This window comes from Emys orbicularis, chromosome 3 (assembly GCF_028017835.1).
Source record: "Emys orbicularis isolate rEmyOrb1 chromosome 3, rEmyOrb1.hap1, whole genome shotgun sequence".
NCBI classification, from domain to species: domain Eukaryota; kingdom Metazoa; phylum Chordata; order Testudines; family Emydidae; genus Emys; species Emys orbicularis.
In genome coordinates, this window is record NC_088685.1 from 150,763,468 (window position 1) to 150,786,210 (window position 22,743).

Consider the following 22,743-nt stretch of genomic DNA (forward strand, 5'->3'; position numbering starts at 1 on the left):
TCCTGCAGAGCTTGGGGGTGGCAATGCAAATCTGGGCTAGTACTCTAGAGTCCTCCTATGCTCAGAGGCTGGGAGTGAGAATCCTGATGCTACTGTGCTGTCAGACATCGGATCTGAGTCAGGACGTGAGCGTGGCTGAGGTAGGCAGGATTGGCTAACCCAGGGATCTGTACCCAGGTGCATGGACATGGGTGAAGTCTGCACTGAAGAATACACCCTCAGTGAGAGAGACCATCAAAGCTGGACATCCTGCTTAGGGGTTTATCCCAAGCGGCCATGCTGTTGGGACTCTAAACTGCAAGGGTTTTTTTTAAAGAATGGTTTTAGAATATCCTGCAGGGAATTAAACTCAAAGTCAACAAGAGGCTGCTGCAGAAACCTTCTCACTTACTGTGTTTATTGTTTTGCTGCTCCCAAAGTGTACTGTGCACCTGTCTTGGGGCAGGGACCATGTCACTTTCAATATCATTTCACATGATCCAGGAGAAGCAACACAACAGTGGGGTAGAGATGGGAGGGGATCGCAACACTAAGATGACACAGTTGACCAAAGGCTGGGGCACAGCATGGAAGAAGGTGGTTTTTTATTTGCAAGACTACATAGATATAAATAAATAAATGCCTCTTGGAATAGAGTGCCTCAGATGAGTCACTTCTTGAGGGTGTTGCGGTAGAAGAGGCAGAGGAAAGAACAGAGGTCAGGATAAATTAATATGGCTAAGGGGCAAGCCCAAGAGTGCATTCAGGCCAAACCATCAAAAAAAAAAAAAAAAAAACAACCACCACCACCCAGCAATCAAGTGTGAATGAGACCAACAGAGCCAAAGAGAAATGGAAGGAATTTCCCCCATCATGCTCAGTAACAATGAGCAAAGGAACCCTCCCTGCACAGCATCCTCAGTCTATGGAGTTAAACTGCTAATAAAATAACAACAAGAAGTTATCATGGGCCAGATCCCAAGCTCCTTCCACTTAGTCCTCACTCAGGGAAATTCCTGGTCTTGCCTTCAGATACCTCAGTGATGGGCCTGATATAAGAACATGGTATATTGCACTAGTGCCACTGCCATCTTGTTGGGGGAAGAGAGAGGAGGGAAAGAATAGGAATAAATGATCAGTTCCCAACAGTAGGAAGAGGTTAATTGTGTGGTACCCCCATGAATCACCACTAAGACTGGTGATGGCCAAGATAAGTCAAATACAGCCCCTTTGAATTCAGTGGTACAGTTCTCTAGGATTTCAGTGGGACCAAGATATGGATCTGTGAATGATGCAGAAGAGGGAGTGATTAGTGAGGGGGTCTGATTTGATTATGGTAGAACATTTAAGTTACTCAAGATGAGGGAGGGTTGTGAAGAATTTCCAAAGGCTCTAATAAAAGCTTTTGCTCTTGCTCCTACTGAAGTCAATGGGTATTTTAGCATTGTCTTCAAAGGGAGCAGGACTGAGCACAGAGCTAGGTGTTCGGGGAACCTGATGGCAGATGAAATTCTATGTGGACCAATGCAAGTTAAGGCATGTTGAAAGCAGTTGTACACATAGTTATGTGCCTGTTACGCACTGTGCATACCATTGGCAGGGAGGTACCAAGTTATCAGCGCTGGGCCCTCCTAATGGCCACAACAAGGAGCAGTAGTGCTGGCCAGACCACTGCCCATTTGGGTTTGGCTCTGTGGCCCTTCCATCATGACCAGAGGGGCATGGGGCCAAAACTGAGTGAGTGGCATATGGTGTGTGTGTGTCAAAGCCCCACTCACGTTTGGCCCCACAGCCCCTGTCATGGTCAGGAGGCCCCACAGGGCCACACCTCAGCTGCACTGCAACCCCCAGGCACCAGATTGCAACCCTGCTCACTCAATTTTGGTCCCACCATGACAGAGGGGACATGGGGCAAAACCTGAGCATGCAGTGGGGCAGACAGCCCTGCTATACATCACCGCTGCCATTGGGCCAGGTCCTGCACCATCTGTGATAACTATAATGCAGGAACTAGAGGACACTTGGTTAATAACAAGGAAACATTTAAAATTGTGTAGAAGGGTTGACTCACTGCAGGTGGCTGGGCGTGCTGTAGCAGCTCCTTCCTGTCTAGCGCTCCCTGCCAACAGTTGCTCTAGGGGTCTGCCTCATCTCATCACTCAGCCCTCCAGCCAAGTCACTTTTTAGTCCCACCCTTTTTTCCAGGGTGCCAGAAAGTCCAATAAATCATTTAAAGGCTTTGCGTCAGATTTCCAGCCTCTGACTTTGGGGCCAGGGATCCTTACATCCTTTTCTCTGGCCTTTAAAATCACTCTTATTTCCTCATGTCAGGGGGGCTTCAAACCACTTTCCCCATTGGTTAGTAAAGGAACTCAGGTCCACCCTCTACATCAGGTTTCAGTCCAGGGACCCGAGGGTGAGCAGCCAAGGTCTGCTCAGTCAGACACATAGCCACTGCTTCCTGGACTCCTTACTATTAGCCTTTCCTCAGGCCTTTCCCCCCCATCCACTTGCTGGGCTCTTTGTAATGAGCCACACCTCCCAGGGCTTCTGCCCAGAGGTCTGGTTTCTACCCTTGTATCAGGATCAGTGACAGAAGTTTGCTTAAATCCTGTGTCTTCGCAGTACATTCCCTTCCATGCGCTCCCTCCTAGCCTGCAAGAGCCTTCCTGTTTCCCACAGGTCTCACCATGCTTTGGGGCTAAACAAGTAACCACACAGTTCATACCCCCCCAACCCTATCTGCTCCCGTTTCCTGCCTTTATAGCTCCACCCAGCTCCTCCCCACCTGGGCTTCATCTTTAATTGTCCCTGGCTCACCTGTCAGGTGCAACCAATTGCTTTCAGAACCAGCATGGAGGTATACATTTCATCACAAAGGGATTAAAGGAAATACATTTTATGTGGCATATACTTAACCTGTGGAACACACTGCGGCAGAATGTGACCAAGGGCAAATAGCTTAGAATAAAAAAAAAGAATTTAGATATGTATATGAAAACAAAAACAAAAAGCCCCTCCAAAAACAAACACCTTCCTCAGCATTTGAAGTGACCAGGGCAAAATTCTGGGGGTTATCCTCATGGCTCAAGACATCCACGGATCACTGGCTATGGTAAGGAAGAAGTGTCCCTACCATTGTATAATACTTCACAGTTAGCTGTATTTTGGCAGTTTTATGACATTCTTAGAGACAATCTCCCAGAATAGATGGGTCATTATTGGTCTGTTCCAGTCAGGTCATTCCTATGTTCCTACTCCCAGGATTCACAAACTCAGTCTCTTAAGGAGGCATGATAGCACACACCAGGGCACTAGACACAAGATTCACACTCCTACCCTCTAAGTACAGCAGGATCCACAAACCGTTCAACGGGAAGAAGAAATGTACAAAGCTGCAATGCAGAGACTTAGGGGTCAGAGTAGACAGCAGTGGCCAAGAAGTGGCCAATGTGATCCTGGGTTCCATACACAGAGGCAGAAGCTGCCTTTTTTGGGGTGTTTGTACAGCACATACCACAGTGGGGTCCTGGTCCATGACTGGAGTGCCTAGGCACTATGGTAATACAAATAATAAATCATCATCATCATCATCATCATCCTCTCCACAGCTCTGGTGCAGTAATACATCTATATGCTGCAAATGTATTATAATTCTCACCTAAATCACATCCTCCTTTTGCTAGTCACCTGACGGCAATTTCACGTCCCTGCTCCAACACACAAAGCCCATATGCCTGGAATATTGCGTTCAGTTCCAGGCACCGTGCTACCAGAAAAGTATTGGCAAATAAGAAGGAATTCAAAGAACAGCAACAAAAATGATCATAGGGCTGGAGGAACTGATGAGGAAAACATTAAAAGTAGCAAAATCTGTCTAGTTTGCCTAGGAATGACACAATAAGAGGCTCCAGATAGCTGTAATGTGTAAATAGCCCTGATGGAGGGAGATAATTTAGCATAATAAAAGGAGGTATAACTATGAGTAATTAGAGGAAATAAGACAGGAAAATGTTCCTCATCTTCATGTTGAGTTTTCCCTAACCGTGAGACAATGTTATGATTATTTATCGAGGAACCCCAGTCAAAGAACAAGGCTCCAGTGTGGGAAGCATGGTACAGCCCAGTGAAATATAGCCCTGCCCTAGAGAGCTCACAAGCTACATGACAGACAGGATGCAATATGTGGATGAAACAGACAAATGTGGTGCAAGTGGGTGGGAGGGATGAGGGAACGATAAAATGAACAGTTTAGAGAAAAGCAGGTGTCAGTCACCTGCCCAAGGAATGTGACGGAAGTCCCATCACCTGGGACATTTCAAACTAGATTGGACAAAGCAACAGAAAATTGCTTTCAGCATTGGCCTACATGACATAATCGGATTCTTCCACCCTAATTTGTGTGATACAAGTGCTAGATCCTCCAGCCTCTGAGCACATAAGCAATAGCCCCAGTGTAGCGGGGTCCACAGCCCAGGGCACTAGCACCAGGTTTCATCCTCCCACCTCCTAAACATGGTGGGATCCAAAGCTCAGGAGACTAGCACCAGAATTCACACTCCCAGCCTCTGAATGCACCAGAACCTACACAGCCGTTGATCATAATAAGCTCTTGGTTGCTTGTCATTCTTCCCCTAAGCTTGGTGTCTAGAATCATGTTAAAACTCCATTTTTACACCTAGAGGCCCCAACTCCTGCTGCGTTACACTGTGTAGTTCTGCTGTCATGTTTAACTCTTAAACTTCTAGGCTAATTCTGAATAGCACCTGTCCTCATGATCTTCCCCCCTTCTCTGGCATTCACCTTGAGCCCCAGAGCCTGTGAGGATGTGCTGCTTTTATCTATGGAAGAGAAGTAGAAGTCCTACATGATGGGAGCTGGGGGGAGGAGATAGGATGGGGAGGCTCAGAGGCTGATGTTCTGTGTGGGGGCAGGCTAGCATGGCAGTGTCTCAGAAGCTCTGAATATTAGCCCTGGCTAAGCCTTAGCCTCACAGTGGATTCCTCAAGACAAAGAGTAGATTCAGTAGCCTAGGAACTCACATAGTTGGCAGGATCACACCTCGTCAGCGCTGAAGGCTGAGCTAAGCTGCAGGGCTAAAGCCGCGACACTTTCACCCAGTTAGCATCTTTCCTCCCTCCAGAGTGGAACCCCCCCAATACTGGCAAGATGATTTTCCTCCCTCCCTCAGAGCACATAGGAGAATCTGGTTCAACTCAGCCTTGTGCACGTTTATAGGCAGTGGCCATGGGGGGCAGCTGGATTCAGCATGGCCTTTGGGTCAGTGTGTGTTTCCATGGACAGTCAGGCTGGGAAATACCCTGAATGTTCCCATGGGCCAGTGAAAGCAGGGCAGGGAAGGAAGGAAGGAAGGAGAAATATACTCAACATGGCTCCATGAGAGGTAAAACAAAGCCTGCACCATCTCCAAGTGCCTGAAGCAGGTGGCGAAATGTGGGCAGGGCCAGTTCTGTGCAGTTGTCTCCCATTTCACAGTTGGCAGCTGCCAACCTCTCTGGGTGATTGGTGCTTGATGGAGTAGCCGCCCCAGGCCATGGCAGTGTTAGATACGATGCTGTGAAGGGAATCCAACTCCTTTCTTTCAGGGCCGGCTCTGGCTTTTTGGCCGCCCCAAGCAAAAAAAAAAACAAAAAACGGGGCGGCAAGAACGGCAAAGCAAAAAAAAAACCAAAAACCTGCGGCGCAGCCAGAGCACGGGTGCAGGGGGACCAGCTGGGGGGGGAGGGAGGGGGAGGGAGCGGGAGGGAGAGAGAGAGAAGGGGGCGGCCAGAGCTACAGCAGGGGCGCTGCCACGCAGCCCCTCCCGCTGCGCCGCCTCCTGCCGCCTGCCGCGAGGGCTCCACTCCGGTCGGCGGGGAGGGAAGGAAGAGGACTGCCCTGCAGGGCGCTCTGGTTCTCCACGCCGCCGCCCCCTACAGGGCGGCCGGAGCAGAACAAAAAAACCAAAAAAACCCCGGCCGTGTCGCCCTAGGATTGGGCAGAATGCCGTCTCGAACAATCTGCCGCCCCAAGCACCAGCTTGCTCAGCTGGTGCCTGGAGCCTGCCCTGCTTTCTTTTTGCGTAAGCACAGTCTACATTTCTATAGTACCTAATTCTTTTTTGTCTAATAAGAACAGAACAAGCACTCAATTGACTGATCCATCCCATTGTCCAGAGGCAGTCAGAGGCTAGGGACTCCCAGAGCATGGGGTTGCATTCCTAGCCATCTTGGCTAATAGCCATTGATGGACTTATCCTCCATGAACTTTTCTGAACCCCATTATAGTATTGGGCTTCACAACATCCCCTGGCAATGGGTGCCACAGATTGTTTTAAATCTGCTGTCTGTTCATTTCATTTGGTGACCCCGGTTCTTGTGTTAGGTGAAGGAGTAAATAACATTTCCTTCTTCAATTTCTTCACACCAGTTACAATTTTATAGACCTCTATCACATCCCTCATTAGTTGTCTCTTTTCCAAGTCTGTAACTGGGATGATTCCTGCAGGGACTGAAGTAGCTGGCATCTCCCAGCACAGCCAGCGCTCCTGCTCTATTCCCTTCAGTGCCTCCTGCTGTGCGAAGCAGGGACTGGAGTAACTGAGAGCTACCCCCACAGCCACTAGTTCTTCTTCATTCGTGAATGGCCATTTCCCATGGTCTCTCTCTGTTTGTCTGCCCATTGCTCTCCCTTTCCTTGTGTTCAGATACCTCTCTTCAGTGATGTGTAATTGACCCAACAGGAGCCACAGTGGCTCTTGGAAGGTGTCAATGCGAGGATCCTCCTTTTGGTGCAGAGTTCTCAGAGCCCCCTTGCAACTGTGAAAGGGTGGCCTGACCCTTAACAAATACTCGGCTGGAAGCAAAACAGGCTCAGCTAATCCCTCAGGAAAATGATTACAGCCACAGAGCTGCCTCCCAGTGGCACAGGATTTGGGATTCATTTTATTAAAACACTGCACAGTCAAATACAAAGCATGTTCTGGGGCCACTGCAGAGCCCTGGGAAAAGAATGAGTATGGCCCCCTCCCATTTCTAAAGTGCCTTCGTTACAGCAGAACCTTGGATCCAGACAGGGGGCTGTATATTCAACATTCTCACAGGCTGGGGGGGATGCAACTCACAGTTGGCCGCTGTGATGTAAAATCCTCCAAAGGGAAATTTCAAAGTTGGAGGGAGGGGTAATTTGAAAAATCTGAAAACTGTTTTGTTTTTTCAAGGAAAACCTAAAAAATTCCACAATATTTGTTTTGAGCAAAAATGAAATAGTTTAGTCTTCACAAATTTTTCACAGGAAATAAAATACCATTCCGACCAGCTCCGGATTCTTACTTTTATATATATATATGTGTGTGTGTGTGTGTGTGTGTGCATTTGTGTCAATTGCTATGTGTATAGTGAGAGTGAATAGCGGGAGATTGAACCCTGCGGCAGATGCTGGGAATCCGCGAGGCAAGTTACACTGATTCAATTACATTGACTTCAGAGGGGCAGCAGTAGTGCAACAGAGGAGGAGAAGGATCTATTTTTCTCTCCCTTAATTCTCTGTTTGAGGGAACGAGAAGCTGCTTCTTTTAATGCTCCAGTTAAAGGACTGTCCTGTACCAGTGATAGCATGTCCTCGAGGGAAACAACATTTATCTGCAGATGGGTTTACCTACATCCCCTCACTCAGTTTGCTGCCACATTTCTTCATATTGAGGACAGTGAGATCCCCACCCCCAGGGTACTAACCCATCCCAGTCTTTGGATGCAGCAGAATCCACACTACCACCAAGATCCGCAGCCCAGCACTATCAGGTTCTTGGTAGGTTAATAATTAAAATTCAGATAGCTTTGTTTTAGACTCGGTCACTGATTCTAGCCTGGACACGTTTTGTTCTTGCCCAAACAAGCAGGTGCCCCTTTATTTGTGGGAACTGCTGGCTCTAAGTAAAGTGAACAAACCCCTTTCTCCTTTCAGCTTCTGGATGGTTTGTGTGACTGGTCGGAGCCTCAAGGCCTTCTGCCCTCTACAGCACCACAGATGGAACCCAGGCTGGGCCCTTAGGCTCACAATACGGGCCTCTACCATCCAAGCTAAAGCAGCAGCTCCACCAGCCCAGAAAGAGGGAACTGTTACACACAAGCAGGTGTGACATAACCCCTCCCATAAGCCTCTGCCTTTCTAATGCTCCTGGAATGACTCTGGCTGTTCTTTACTAGCATCTCTATTTCCATTAGTTCCAGGCTCCTTAGCAGTAGGCAGTACAGAGACAATCATATGGGGGGGACTGAAGGGAACCAGGCTGAGGAAGAGGTTCTTCACAGCTTTGTGTAGGGTTCTGAACACCTCCCTCCCCCATATTCCACTGTTGCAGAGCTATGCCTAGTGGGTGTCCCACAATGCACTCATGTACCCGACCTGTGTGGAGATTACAGGAGCACAAAGAAGGATGCACAGATTGTTCTGAAACTGGAGAGGTGACAGATGCAGAAGGGGAAGCCGCAGCTGGGTGCCTGTTTATTTTTCCTGGCGGTTCCTCCTTGGCGGTGCAACATCCCTGCCCACAGGCTGTTTTCCTGGGAGAAGCAGTTAAAGATTTTCACTTGAACTCATCATATCCTGTTTTTACCAGCCTCTTAAAAATGAAGCCATTGAGAGTGTGAGAGAAAAAGGGACAGCTTCACACACATTCGCTCAACAGCAGCACCAGTCTCCTCTGGGTTTCGGAGGCTCTGAGGGAGCAGCTTCTCTTGGGTAACAAAGAGCCCTGATGAAGCAGTGTCCTCTGGTTAGCACAGAGGCCATGGCAGAGAAAGCTGTCAAAGTATCTGCTAGTTCTTAACTGAAGATCCCTATCCAGTCCTGGTTGAGGAAATGCTGCCATTGTACCAGAAGGAAATCTCTGCCTTAGCTTTCTGTGAGATCTCTCCCCGTCCCTGTCATGCTGCAAGCTGCCATTGTCCCATCCCTTCTCTTCTTGACTTAGGGAGGAGGGGAGTTCATTCACCAAAGCGGAGAGCTAGGTCCGCAGGAGATGGTGTTGGTGTGGTGCCTCTAGAGATTAGCACCCCTGCTCTGCCTGGGGCCCCATGTTTTGTTCCTCTTCCCCTGCTCTGGGACTTGGGACTCTGGCGCCTGCTAGCTTTGTTTACAGCTGGATGTGGGGAGGTAATTTCACAATTCTTTGGAGCTGCTCTGGGTTCACTGGCCTCTGAAATCCATCCCACTGGGTATTGCTGACATTCCCTTTCCCTCTGCAATGGTTTCCCCATCCATGGTATTGCCAGGTGTTACTCCTTCTGACTGCAGCATGGCGTTGTGTATGAGGAAGGCGCTTCGCTGCATCAGCTCAGAGTTCAATGACCCTGCATATTTCAGCTCCCTGGGGACTGCCAGGATGCTGAGGGTTAGCAATGATCCTGGCACATCACTCTGGGGAAGGATTGGAGGTGGAGGGCAGGGCTATTTTATCCTTCTGTGCTTCCTGATCCCAGAGGATCAGAATGGACAGCATGAAGTGCCAGGCAGGAAATGATAGCATTAGCTGAGGTTTCTCACATTGTCTGGGGAGGAGACCACTTTCCTCTCCCAGACCCCCTGTAGGTTCTATAGACATTCTCAGCATCACTGGGAGACCTTCATTTTTCAAACCCTAGCCCTGAAGGCTCCTTTGTGAGCCACCTTGGCGGGGGGTTGAATGGGGAAGGGCTATATGTGACAGCAGCTGCTCCTGTCTCCTACTGTCTCCTCTCAGTAGGACATCATCCTCGGCTCCTCTCCCAGTGCCTCACTGAGCTCCCACAGGGGAAGGAACAGAAGCTGACCAAGCACACGGCTTTTGTTGAAGATCTTTAGGATTCAGTATACTCAGTATTCTGTTCCCTAGTCTGATATTGTAATGGCATGTACTAAACAATGTACACAAGAGGTTAAAAGCTCCAGCGTCCTGAAGGCAGAGGCCTTGCAGATGTGGGAGTAGCAGACATTGACAGTGTAAGAGGGTGTGAATAAAAGGAAGCCCAGGAGGTTGTCCTGACATGAGTCTTTTGTAATTAGAACAACTGGAAACAGTGAGGTCAGAGAAGTGAAATAGAAACAACTCTCCAGTCTCTTGCAGCTGAGCTCTTGCGAAGTGGCCTGGGAACACTGCTGGATTCTGGTAGGATAGGAAGAGGTACAACCAGGAGAAGTACATCTGCAGCAGGGTACCCCGGGCAGCCTCTGAAAGCATCCCAGGTATGGCTGTGAGTGCTGTAAGAGCTCTTCTGTCCCAGCACAGTCCCAGAGAGCTGCAGTTCCGGGTAGTGGCTGTGGATGAGCCAGGGAGTGTAACTCATTATGTAGAAGAGCTCTAAATCAAAACACAGAGGAACAAGAGATTAAAGGGGAACAGATGTTGGCTGAGCCTGCCTACCCTGCTCCTGGGAGGCAGCCCTTTGCAGCTGCTGTCCGCCTGGGGCTCTGTCAGCTCAAGCCAGCTGGGGTGGGACCCTCTCAGACAGTCTGTTCTTCCAGAGACCATTGCTGATTAGGGCCCTTGGTTAAGTACTTTCCTGCCTTGGTAGCTTGTTTTTTGGGGAGTCCTTTTATCAAAATTCACTTTAAATAATTCCCAACCGTAAGATATTTACTGTAGAATCCTGGTCTCCTGCTGACACTCTGCAAACCGGGACATAGACCCCACTGATTAGAAACCTTCTGATCCATAATGGGAGAGGAGCTTGCACCACCAGTCACTGGCTCCAATTCAGCCTAGGCCAACTGTGACTGAAATCTGTTGCCATCAGGAAGCCCTTTGGTGGCCTGTGTAGGCCTCTGTCTCCAGCCTTTCAATCAGCAGACTTAGTTCCTGCTGATCACCAGCACTGATCATCCTGCAGACAGTGTGGGTGTTTGGGTTAGCTGGTCACTGGTGGCAGTTTTATTAGCTGGCAGGTATTTTTGGTCTATAATAATCTGATAATGACCTTGAATTTAAATCGGCCACTTGCTCCACATAAGAAACCTTCCCAACCAGGTGAGGGAACATTTCCTCATTGCAGAGAAGTGGCAAGAGAAGGAAGGGAACTTGGCACTATCTCCAAAGGGAGATGAGGGACAGGTTAGAGCCTTCCCCCGCCACAAGCCCAGGCACACAAGAACTCTAGAGAAAATGGACCAGCAGCCTTTACACTTTACTCTTCTTAATGCCTCAACCCTTCTGTATTAGACATTTGGATTGGCAGTGAATTGAAGTAAGTTTTTCTATGGGGTTCCAGGGCCTAGTTTTTGGTGCAAAGTGAAATAGCCCAACAGCCAGCTGAAGTGCAACATCTTTCTGCAGAATTTTCCTTTACCACCTCTCTAAAACCAGCCTTCCCCCCTGCATGCTGACTGCATAAACCCTTGTCCAAGCCTTGCCTGTGTTTCCCCTTGACCCTGCTGCAACCTCCTCCTGTCTGGTCTCCCCAACTCTCACCTCATTGCATGCTATGCAGAGTTCAATTGCCAAAATCGGTCTCTTCACTCATTGCCCAGGCCATGTCATTCTCTTACTCAAATCCCTGTCCTGGTTTCCTCTCATCTTCTGCATGCTTTATGCCTATTCTTCCCTCTCCCTCTTCTGCTTCACTCAGGCCTCCCCTCTTCATTTTCCCTCTATACCCTTCTCCCACCCTCAGATTCATGCCTGCTCCATGCTGCTCCTTACATGTACACCAGACAAACTCCCTCTCCTCAGATGCCTGTCCCCCACATTCTCTTCACTCCAATTCCTCCTGAAAACACTGCCTCCCACTTACGCATTTCAGGTGGGCTTTTCAAAAGTGCTGAAGTGGCTTTCAGTGGGACTTGTGCCTCTCAGTCATTTTTGAAAACTCCACTTCGCAGCCAGAGCCTCCCACTGAAACAAACAGAAATGATTGGAGGCAGTGGGAAGTGAGAAGCGAACCAACAAAAACCAACCCAAACTGAACAACTTACTCTCTTCTCAGATATCCTCCCCCAGCATCTCTTCCCTCACCCACTCAGCCAGCCACTGGAATCTGTGACCATAAATGGGTTCTCATGGGTCAGAGAACTTGGGCCAAATTTGTCTAATCCAGTCCATCTAGCTTTACTGTAGCATCACTGTAGCATCCAAGTAGCAGTTAAAATCCTGGAAGTCACGCCAAAGTATCTTCCATAACAGCACACCCATAGGATTGTACTGCAGCCTCCCTGTTAGCTCAGCCCCAGGACCACACCTTTCCCCTCAGTGCCATCTTACCACTTCACTGTCTACCTCCACCTGGGTCTGTACCTTCCCCATCAGGGAGTTCCAGGACTGCAGGTTCTTGGAGTTTTAATACAGCCTCATATGCCACCTGATTCGTGCAAAAGGAACATCTTTCCCAGCAGGTGTACTGAGCCCCCCATGAAGTGTTTGCTGTTCTCTGTTTGCAGATCTATTCTCATTTGTCATGTCAGCCCAGTCACTCATCACCTCCTAATGTTAATGCTGCACTGTCCAGGCATTGAATGCAAGAGTGGCAAAGCCGTCATGCTCCAGCTGGGCAAAGGTGGCGTCTCACTCGGTAAATATTGACAAGTCTGAAAGCAAAGAGAAGGCAGCTTTCAGCAAGAAGCTCTCTGGCTCCCTGCTCTGATGGGGGACCAGGGAAGCTTCTTGCTTTGTGGTGATGAGCCTCTGTTTACAGAGTGGATGGAGGAATGGGTTTCCAGCAGCTGCGATGACAACAGCAAATTGATGGGTTCAGATGAGTCACCAGTTGGGTGCCCACTGCCCACCTGCAGCACAACAAGTAGCTGCAACCACTTCAGACTCTGGAAAAACAAGCTATTTTTCTGTCTCTCCCAGCTGAGTCCATCACGCAGCTACTTCCAACCACTGACAGAGCTAAGGGCAGGCCTTGTTTGAAGAGTGTGTGTAGTACAATCGCCCTAACAAATGCCCTGCACAGCTTTGAGTCTCACCCTCAGTTTCCAGCAAGCCTGTCTTCCCCTTGTCCCAGTCATGATCAGCAAGGTGCTGGAAGAGTATAGGACCATATGAATAGTCAGTCTGGATAAGCCCCATGGTCCATCTTGTTCAGTATCCTGTCTCTGTCAGTGACCAATATGAGTTACTTTAGAAATTCTAATGTGAACAATTATGGAATAACATGCTCATAGGGGATGTTGTTTCCTAGTTTCTTCCTAACCCCTGGCAAATAGAGATTGGCTTATGATCAAGAGTAGGAGTAGACTATTTTCCTGTTGGATAAGGAGCCCCACTTCTCTGCAAAGACAGCACTGACTCCCCCACTGAGGAACAGATGGGGGCACTGGGTCAGGACTCAGGAGATGTGGGTAAGTTACTGGATCTCTTGGTGCCCCAGTTCTCCATTTATAAAACAGGGACAATAATACTTCCTCTCTACTGCTCTCTGTCTCTCTTGCCTACTTATATTATAAGGTCCTTGGGGCAGGGACTATCTTTTTGTTCTGTGTCTGTGCAGCAGCCAGCACAGTGGGGTCCTGGTCCGTGACTGGGACTCCTAAGCACTATGGAAACACAAATAATAATCTGATCTTGGTTGGGCCCCCAGGCACTACCACAAAACAATGAAGAATGGTAAGAGGATGGATCAGATACTGAAGTAATCGCAGATGAAAGGGCAAGAAGCAGAGCTACCTGCTCTGGGGCGGCTCAGAGGCCCCCATGTGACAAGGCAGCCTCCCTTTCCTTCTTTAACGTTCTCCTCAAAATTCCTTCTTCCAAACTGCTTTCCACCCTGCTGTTTGGCCCACTGCCAAGCTCCCTCCCTCGGTCCCTCCCTCTGGATAAAGACAAAACTACGCGTCCCCCACCCCACCTGTGAAACAAACACACTGTTGTGAGCACTTTGCAGAGAGACCTCTCCTGAGAGCAGCTCCCTACCCTTGGGGCATGTGGTCCCCTTTCCTCCCTGTGCTCTGTGGTTCTTTTTTCACGGTTATCATTCTAATTCAGACGATCAGTTCTCTGGGGCAGGGACCTCTTCTATAGCACCACGCACACTTATGGCAGTATAACAGCAATAGTAGTGGCATTGTCCCTTCCCAATGTCCTACCCCCACTCATAGGAAACACACACCACCAGAGGCAGTGGAAGCTGGCTTGAAATGGGGGTGTGGTGTGGTGTGGAGCCCAGTGGCGGATTAATGATTTTGCTGCCCCTAGGCCCTGAAATAATTGCCACCCCTGGCCCCATATGAACTTGTTTTCGTTTTTTTACAAATTCGTTTGAACTAAAATGAATCTAAATATCATTAAAATAATTGAACATTTACAAGTTTTATTATAAATAAAATTACAAGTACAGTGGACCCTCGCTTGAACGCACGTCTGTATAACGCGATTTCGCTTATAGCGCGGGACCGCACATGGATCCAAAACTGAGAACCACTTAATTTCTTCCTTCCGGTCATATTATTAACGTTTAGGATTCTCACGAGTATGTTTACTAAATGGCATCGCGCCGTCATTGGTGGTTTCAATATGCGCTATGATTGGTAGAATCGCGGCGTCAGTGACGCCGTGATTACAAAAATGCTGCTATTATAAATTTGCCACCCCTGCAAATTTGTCGGCCTAGGCGATAATACGCCACTGGTGGAGCCTCTCACCAGGGGTAGCTGTTCCTGTCCTGATCACCTCCTGCTCTGGGCGCTGTGGTGGCTGCTCCAGCCCCTTTGGGTCCCACTCTTACCTCTGCCCTCAGCAGCCACAGCCAACCTCAGTGGCCTGTGACATACGGGGGAAGAAACATACATCAGTTCCCATGATGCTTCCATTGCAGGGGCGCTAGCTCGCCCTGCCCCCCAGTTCTGCTACCCTTGCACACTGCTGTGACCTATTCTTAATTTCTGGGGTGGCATTTTTTAAAATGATGACTGAAAGTCCTCTACCCTTCCACCCCCATGGCCCATACTTTGCAAACTGTGGATGATGGCAGATCTATAGCATGGGGACAGGAGGGCATATATGGAGCCACTACAGGTGGGGTGGGGTGGGGCACAATGGCGTGGCCAGTGTGTGTTCAAATGTCAGGATGCTACTGCAGCTACAAGACACAGGGAGCAGAACTGGAAGCCACCAAAGTGCCACTTGTTAAAATATCAGTTTTCAGACCCGAACCTGGTTTCTACAAGGAAACCTGATTAATGCTAAAAAGTCTTAGTTGTTACTCTCCCTCTGTTCGCTCTGCACTGTGGCAGCTCTCCAGGACCCTATATAGAAACCTCCAATGTCTTTGGTTCCAGGCTGAGACCAACTCTTCTGCTATGATTATTGGATCCTGTATAGGAGCCAGTGCCAAAGTGGCTGTGGGCTTCCTGCTATGGCAAATCTGCCAGCAGAAAAGGGTTATAGGGAATAAGCATAACCAGGCACATTGCCATAGAACTGAAGGGTGAGAGGGATCATAGAGAGACAAGGGAAAAAGAAAAAGAGGAAGACAAAGGGTATAGATAGAAGGCAGAAGGGACAGAAAGGAGGATCATTAATGAGAGGGGCTGACTGGTGACACCTTTGGTTGGTTATTCACTGAATGACTGTTCATACACCATCATTCAGGAGCAGTGATATCACTGAGACCTCATGGGGCTGGCAAGCTCCCTGCCTCTTCTGGAGGCCACCCACACTGGCAGGTCCTTATATCTTGTTTCCTCAGAGGATTCTGGGATACGATGATATTATCTGTATAGCATTTTCAGTGTACCTGGTGCTGCACCATAGGAGAATTGTGCCAAATAACAGGCTTTTGCCCCAAAGAACTTCCAGTGTAACAGCATGCGGGTACAAAGACAGCACCATACAAGTACCAAGCATATGAAATAGTGACAAAATGGAGAATCTCATTATTTTGTCCTGGGCCTTTCCATGACCAGAGTGGGGCTGGAGTGCATGCCTGTCTGGGGTCTGAGCAGAGTATTTCCAGTGCAGGATCTGTTTGGAACACTTTCTTTTCTCTGGCACAGACAGATGTGTGCAGACAGACAGATGTGCACAGACACATGGAGGAAACATCTCTTGGCTGAGAGGTCAGTGTATATTGGAGATCAGCAATGGAATGTTTTCACAGCAGACACCCGGCGCTGTGCAACAGTAAACATACCTCCTGTGAGGAACAATGTTCTGACCCAACTGAGTCCCTCTCCAGGGACTAGATTCCCATGGCCTATTCACAAGATCCCTGTGGTATTTACACAGCTCACCCGTTGAAGACTAGCTGCCACTCAGCACAGTTTGTTTCTTTTCCTGATTATTTAGTTTGTATTTTCATTGCTCCTCCTGGCTGCCTCTTTGACTAGTTCCTGGAACCAAGAGGGTCTCTGGACCTTTGAGGCACCTATGTGCATAAGCCAGGCAGAACAGCTGCATGATTCCTCTTTGCTAAATGTGCTCAGTCAGCCCATACTTGTCTCCAGACTCCTCCATGAAAACAGGTGTCTCATCAAGCTCCGCTCCAGCCAGGGCAGGCATAACCCATGTTCATTTCCAAGCACAGAACCCATCTCAGCTTTTTCTCCAACGTATGAAAACTCTCCTGTCAGCATCCAACATCTCTGTTCCCTTGGTGATTCCTGTTACTGAGGTGACACTGCAAGAAATGTGCTGAAAGCCAACTGTGCCCTTCTTTATGACTCAGAGGGGGCTCCAATGCAGCTACAAGAGTGGTTCTTTGAGGAGGAATGTGAAGTCTTGTGGTAGTGATTCCAGTGACGAAGTTCATGTGTGCACAGAAATGTTTCTGAAGCGAGAGGGTGACTGAATGAGGGGCTCACTAAATCTACATGTTCAGGGCCTTCCACAGGCTCCTATAACCAGAGGGGCTCCCAATTCCCTTGGCTACCTACCTCAAAGGAAGTAGAGCTTAAAGTGGGTGTAATTCTAATGATCTTGTGAAAGGTGAGAGCACCCTGCACCGATGTTTGCAGGGGCACAAGGGCTCCTCCCGTGCTCACATTTGCCCAGAATGAGCACAAATACCCCTGAATAAATGTTTGCCGTGCTTTGTCTTGTGGCTGTTAGGACCCCTGATTTGCACATGATTTCCAAATGCACCAAGATTAGCTTGAAGAGGCAATGCTGAACTACTGGCATCTCCTCAGCATCTCTGTCAGGCAAGATTAGCAATGGTGAAGGTACAGAAGCTGCAGTCTTGTTTGTGGTACAAAGAGGGCAGTGTCTACCAAGCTTTCCTGATCTGAGTTAGCTCAGAAATCTTCCATACTCATCAATTCCCTGGACTTCTGCCTCCACCACCTCCTCTAGTCCCTTTAATTACGATCCAACCTCCATAATAATGAAACATTCAGTCCACATAAATTGTCCCTCATACACAGTATACAGCTGTTCACCATCCCCAGAGATTGAGAGAGCGAGAGAGCAAGCTCTCTATCTAGCCCAGATGCATTCTAGAGGGTCAAAGCCCTGCAAACAAATAATCAAACTTGTTCTTCAAATGTGAAATAGTAACTGCCCCTCCTTCCTTTAAGGTTTTACTGGATTGAATCACTCAGTCTAAAAGCAATGGGGGGGGGGGAGGGAAAGAGAGAAATGACAACATTATTATTTGTTTATAGCACTCAAGAGAGTGCTTTTTAATACTGCATTATACCAAAAGCTAAGATCTCTTGCAAACCAACCCTTCCAAAACCAGATTCCTAATGTTTGGCAGGAATTACCTGCTTGACATTCTTACATAGATGAGGCAGCTGCTCAGTGGAGTAGGAAATCTAGGAATGTTTACAAGTCAGGAATTATAGGGTATACAGAAGTATCTAGTCATCAGCAAAGGTTGCCACTGGCTTGAGCAATCAGCTCAATGGACTATAGCATTGTTATACAATTGTAATCACCAGTGCCCTGCACCGTGCTGTGTTCTGACAGGAAGTAACCTGGCTGACAGCCCCCACCCCCACCCCTTCGTGTCTGTGTGGATCAGTAATGATGAAAGGCATCAAGGTCTCTCCGCAAGGATGGTACTCATAGTTACCACAGCCTCATTTTATGCCCTTGCCATCCTGATGTGAATCCATCTGCCAGCTCTTCTTCATATCACATGGCCACTGTAACTTTCTCACACTATCCATGAGCTCCTCCACCTATCTATGGACTTGTTCTCCTGTCTCTCCATGAGACACAAGGAACCTGCCTTATCATAACTGCCTTACAGCCCATTTTGCTGATTTTGTTCCATCACCCTGAGGACCAATGTTCCCACTCTATGGGTGAAATTCTGGCTCCACTGAAGTCAATGGGGGGAAGGGGGGAATTGCCACTGATTTCAATAGAATCGGGTTTCACCCCATATGCATCCTATTACTCCAAAGATAAATAGTCTCATGCTGCAAGATGTGATACTGGGTTAACTGGAGTGGATGTAAAGCCAGGGTCAAATGAAAAGGAAACACTAAGTGGTTCCACATTTTGAAATCAAATTGGCTGGTTTTTGCAAACATGGAGACATGGAAGCTCCAGATCAATCAGCGCAGCAGCTCTAGAGACCTTACTGGAGTTCTGTGCTGAGACGGGCTCCCCTGCAGCCAGAAGTAAGGCCCACGCCAAAGTAATGTCAAACCCAATGACTCTGAAAGACAGTGGTGACTGTGAGAGCGATACCTCAGTGCAGGAGCATTGTTCCAGGCGTAGTCCTCATGCTTCAGGTCTTCAGATGCTGGCAACATGAGTTACTTGTCATAGATGCCACAGCCCATCATAGGGTAAATCTATTGCACTATTTGCTTGCAGTCTATCATGAGGGGCATATGTCCCAAAAAATTATATGACAAATTTAACAGCCCTGGAATTGCTGTGCAAAGCCATAAGAGTGCAGCATATAGGGCCAAGCCAGTTGTTTAGTGGCAGCATGTTGTGCCGCTGCAGGGCCAATCTGAATTTGGGGGTTTGCGGGAGGGGAGTCTGTTACTGTCACCAGAAAACTTTCACAGCTGAAATCTGAAGTGACTTCTTGGATAATAGTAGAGTCACTGCAAAATGTAAGTGACTTTGAGGGTGGAGCAGGTAGAGGGGAAGAAGTGTGGTGCACCATAGAGGAGTCTCCAGAAGCAAAGCTGTATTCAGTCATTAATTATTATATATGATTTATTACTTGTATTCCAGCAGTGTCCAGAGGCTCCCACTGAGACTGGGACCCCATGGTGCTAGGTGCTGTACAAACACACAGTGAGAGATGTCTCACACAATGACAGACAGATGTAAGCCAGGTTCCCCAGGGCTGAGGAGATCTCTGAAGGGGCAGCATTTGCTTGCCTATTTTTTTGCTGTAATTTTTTTCAATCTTTTAGAGACTGTGGAATAGGAAAATGTATCAAACCAGGAAAGGGGGCCTTGGGGAGTTCCTACGGATCAGTGCTTTATGGGGTTAACGTGGACTTGGGAGGGATTCAGACAAGGACAGACAAGTCGAAGAGGGAAGGAGAGAGGCAGGAAATAATTTTCAGAGGATTATAAGTCTAGATCTGGGTATTAAAAAGATGGAGTGAGGCTTCGCTTACACCCATGAAACCTTGACCTATGCCCCTCTCTGGTACCAGTGGGAGTCTCTAAACTAGAATGCAACTTAACAGAGTCCTGCCAATAAAAGCTCACTTGATTAACACAATTTCCCAACACACGATATAAAACACAGCAGGGTGGTCCATCATTCCTCTAAATGACATCCCCCTCCCAGCTACAAGTGCTTACTTATATTTTCAATAGCTATGCTGGGGGTATAAATCCATTAAATGTTTTAAATATTTCATATACAATACCCTCCTGAGCAGGGAGCGTGATGGTTTAGGCTTTCATTACATAGGATACAGCCTGGGATAAATTCTGCTCTCAGAAAAGCAGATGTAAATCTACCTCCATTAAAGTCAATGGACATAAATTACACCAGGTATAAAACCAGCGTCACTGAGAGCAGAATTTGGTCTCATGATGTCCAGTAGAAAGCCAGGAGGTGGGACACAGCAATGGAATATTTTAAGTATTTAAGTCAGATAAATAAATAATATTTTGAGGGCCTTTGTTGCTGAAAGGAGATATTCAGTCTGCCCAAAGCACCGTCTAAGTCATTAAAGGATTCTCAGGTGCCAGCATTCGGAAAGAGTATTAGCTCTTCAAACAGTTTAGGCAGACTGCTGTTCTTTCTCTTGGGCCATCTCAGGTTTCTTCAGTCACAGCCCAGCTCTGAGCAGAGGAGACACTGGGGATTTCAGATGGGCAAAACTTTCTCTAGAACCAGTGAAAGCATTTCCCCCCCTGATACCAGACACCTCTGTGTTCTTGGGGAACCAGGTTGCAGTATCCAACCTGACTCATGAAAGACACCCTCCCCCCCCCCCCCAGCCTCTGCTTAAATCAAAACCCATCAGAGGGAAAAAACTTGCAGAGAGCAGTGAAGGGCGTTGGGAGACACACCTAGACCCCTCCTGACAAGGGTGACAAGATTAAGACATCTCCATTAGCATAGAGAATGGAGAGCAGAGACAACTCCCCTAGCCTCATCTGCATGAAAGATGGGACAGGAAGACATCTCAATTTACATACAGAATGGAGAACAGAGAACCACACTGAATTCTGGGACCAGAAAAAGCAGGGAAGCACTGCATCCTGGGAATCTCTGCTCCAGATGCTAATGAACCTATGTCTGCACACACCCAGCTCAGCAATTATCAGACCAATTCTAGTAATGAATCCTTAATTGATATCCAAATACTGAAGCAGCCTAGTTGCATTGTGAGCTCCCTGGAAGAAAACACCACCCATAGCCAAGAGTGATCAGCTCCTATTGTCCAGCCTAAAGAAAACCCTTGAGTCATCAGCTTGCCTATAAACAAATCTAGTGTTCTCCCTTGAACCATTGTATTTTCTCTACAAAAATCCCTACTCACCCTCTAGTCAGGGTTCTGATGCTTAGATCCAAAGTAGGCATCAGTTCCACTGGAACTCTATCGTCTCCTCACTGATCGTGCTGGGGACTCTGCCTGCCTCTTGCCCTCAGGACCCTCAGCTACCACCATCATCTGGGAACCCCAACCAGTTCAAGCTTCAGGGAGCGGTGAGACCCCCTTCTCTCTCTCTCTCTCTTCGTTTTCCTGTCTGCCTTAGGTATTAACCTTTAATCATGTATGTTATGTTGGTTTAGTCCTCCTTGTGTAGTTATCACTATTATTCAATAAATAACTTCTATGGTTAAGTTGGTTGCTTCTCTCTTTTGCTGAACTTTACTCATTTGTGTTTTAGCTTCCCCCATTCACTCTACAGCAACGCTTCTTTTACCTAAGCTAAAGATCCCTGCAGCGCCCAAAATACTGTGGGGTTTGCTCATCAAGTAGGTTACTGCCAGTAAAATTGTGTTGGGGGAGTGGGGATAGGGACGTGCTGAATCTGGGACGCATAAGGGTAACAGCTTGAAAGTGCTGCTTGACCCAGTCCATGGAGCCCAGGGGCATATAAGGAGAGACAGCTTGAAGGAGCTGCTTCCTCCAGCCCAGTGAGTCCAGAGACATATAAGGGATCAGCTTGACAGTGCTGATTGACCCGGTCTGCTCAGACTTGCTCTGTTAATATATGTGTGGGTGTTCATCCGGTTCTGGGGCTGGAGTAACCCAGCCCTAGGGAACCTAGGTCCTGCAGGATAGCTCCATTGGGAGGGGACTTGCAGAAGGGAGAAGTAGAGCTCCATATGAAAACACAAGTGACACAAGCAGTACATTGATAGAATTACAGAACCCCCTTCCCCAGAAAAGTAACCCGAATAAATGAGCATACTCCAAAGTAAGTGGCAAATCTGGTAACACCCCTTCCACTGCAACAACAAGGATACCCCTTCGGTTAATGCAGATTTAAAGCTACATGGAGGAAGGCCTGTGCACTGTGTGTGTGTATATATGTATGAGGAAAATGAGGGGGAATGGGCTCATCAGCAGATGTGGTGCAGAAAGCAATGAATACCCATCCCTTTCTTCCTGTAAACAACCTGAATTGACTGTACCATTGGAAGAGAGACAGAAGAAGCCACACCGCATGAGACGGCTGGGTTGTTTGAACATGTTGTTATGAGGCATCTGGTGACAACAGTGGAACCACACAAACCCGGAATGGTTACTAAGGGGGAATGACCACAACATGGGGTGAGACACATTGCCAGACTGTCAATGCTCCCACAGTGAGAGACACAAACACTTAACTAGAAGGGCAGTGCAGACTGATGTCTCAGATCCCCCTTTGACTCTTAGTTCCAGTGCCTACTAAACTTTTATAATCTGGTGACTGAACAGAAGTTTCAGGTTAGAAAGAAGCAACAGAGGGTCCTGTGGCACCTTTAAGACTAACAGATGTATTGGAGCATAAGCTTTCGTGGGTGAATGCCCACTTCTTTGGCTGCATGACCGAAGGTTAGAAAGAGTTTTCCTGAGAAAGATGAAGGGTGTCAAAACAGGGTTTAGAGTGGAAAATGAACCCAGACAATGCCATTTTTCTGCTCTTCTTGTATCTGGCTGAGGTAGTAATGTGGCTATAACTAGATGGATAAGGCTCATTCTAGATAAGAAGCAAAGCTAGCTAGAAGAAGCATTCTGAGGAAGTGTAACTTCACTTTGAGTTAATGGAATTTGCCCTGTGATCCCAGCATCTTTGTGGACTCATTTCTGCTCTGGATTCTCCAATAGCAGGCCAGAAATGCCCTTGTCATCTTCAGCTGGCCAAACAAGTGTGTGCTTTCCTTTTAGCTGTGAGTCTAGCAATGGTCATCCAGACTTTTG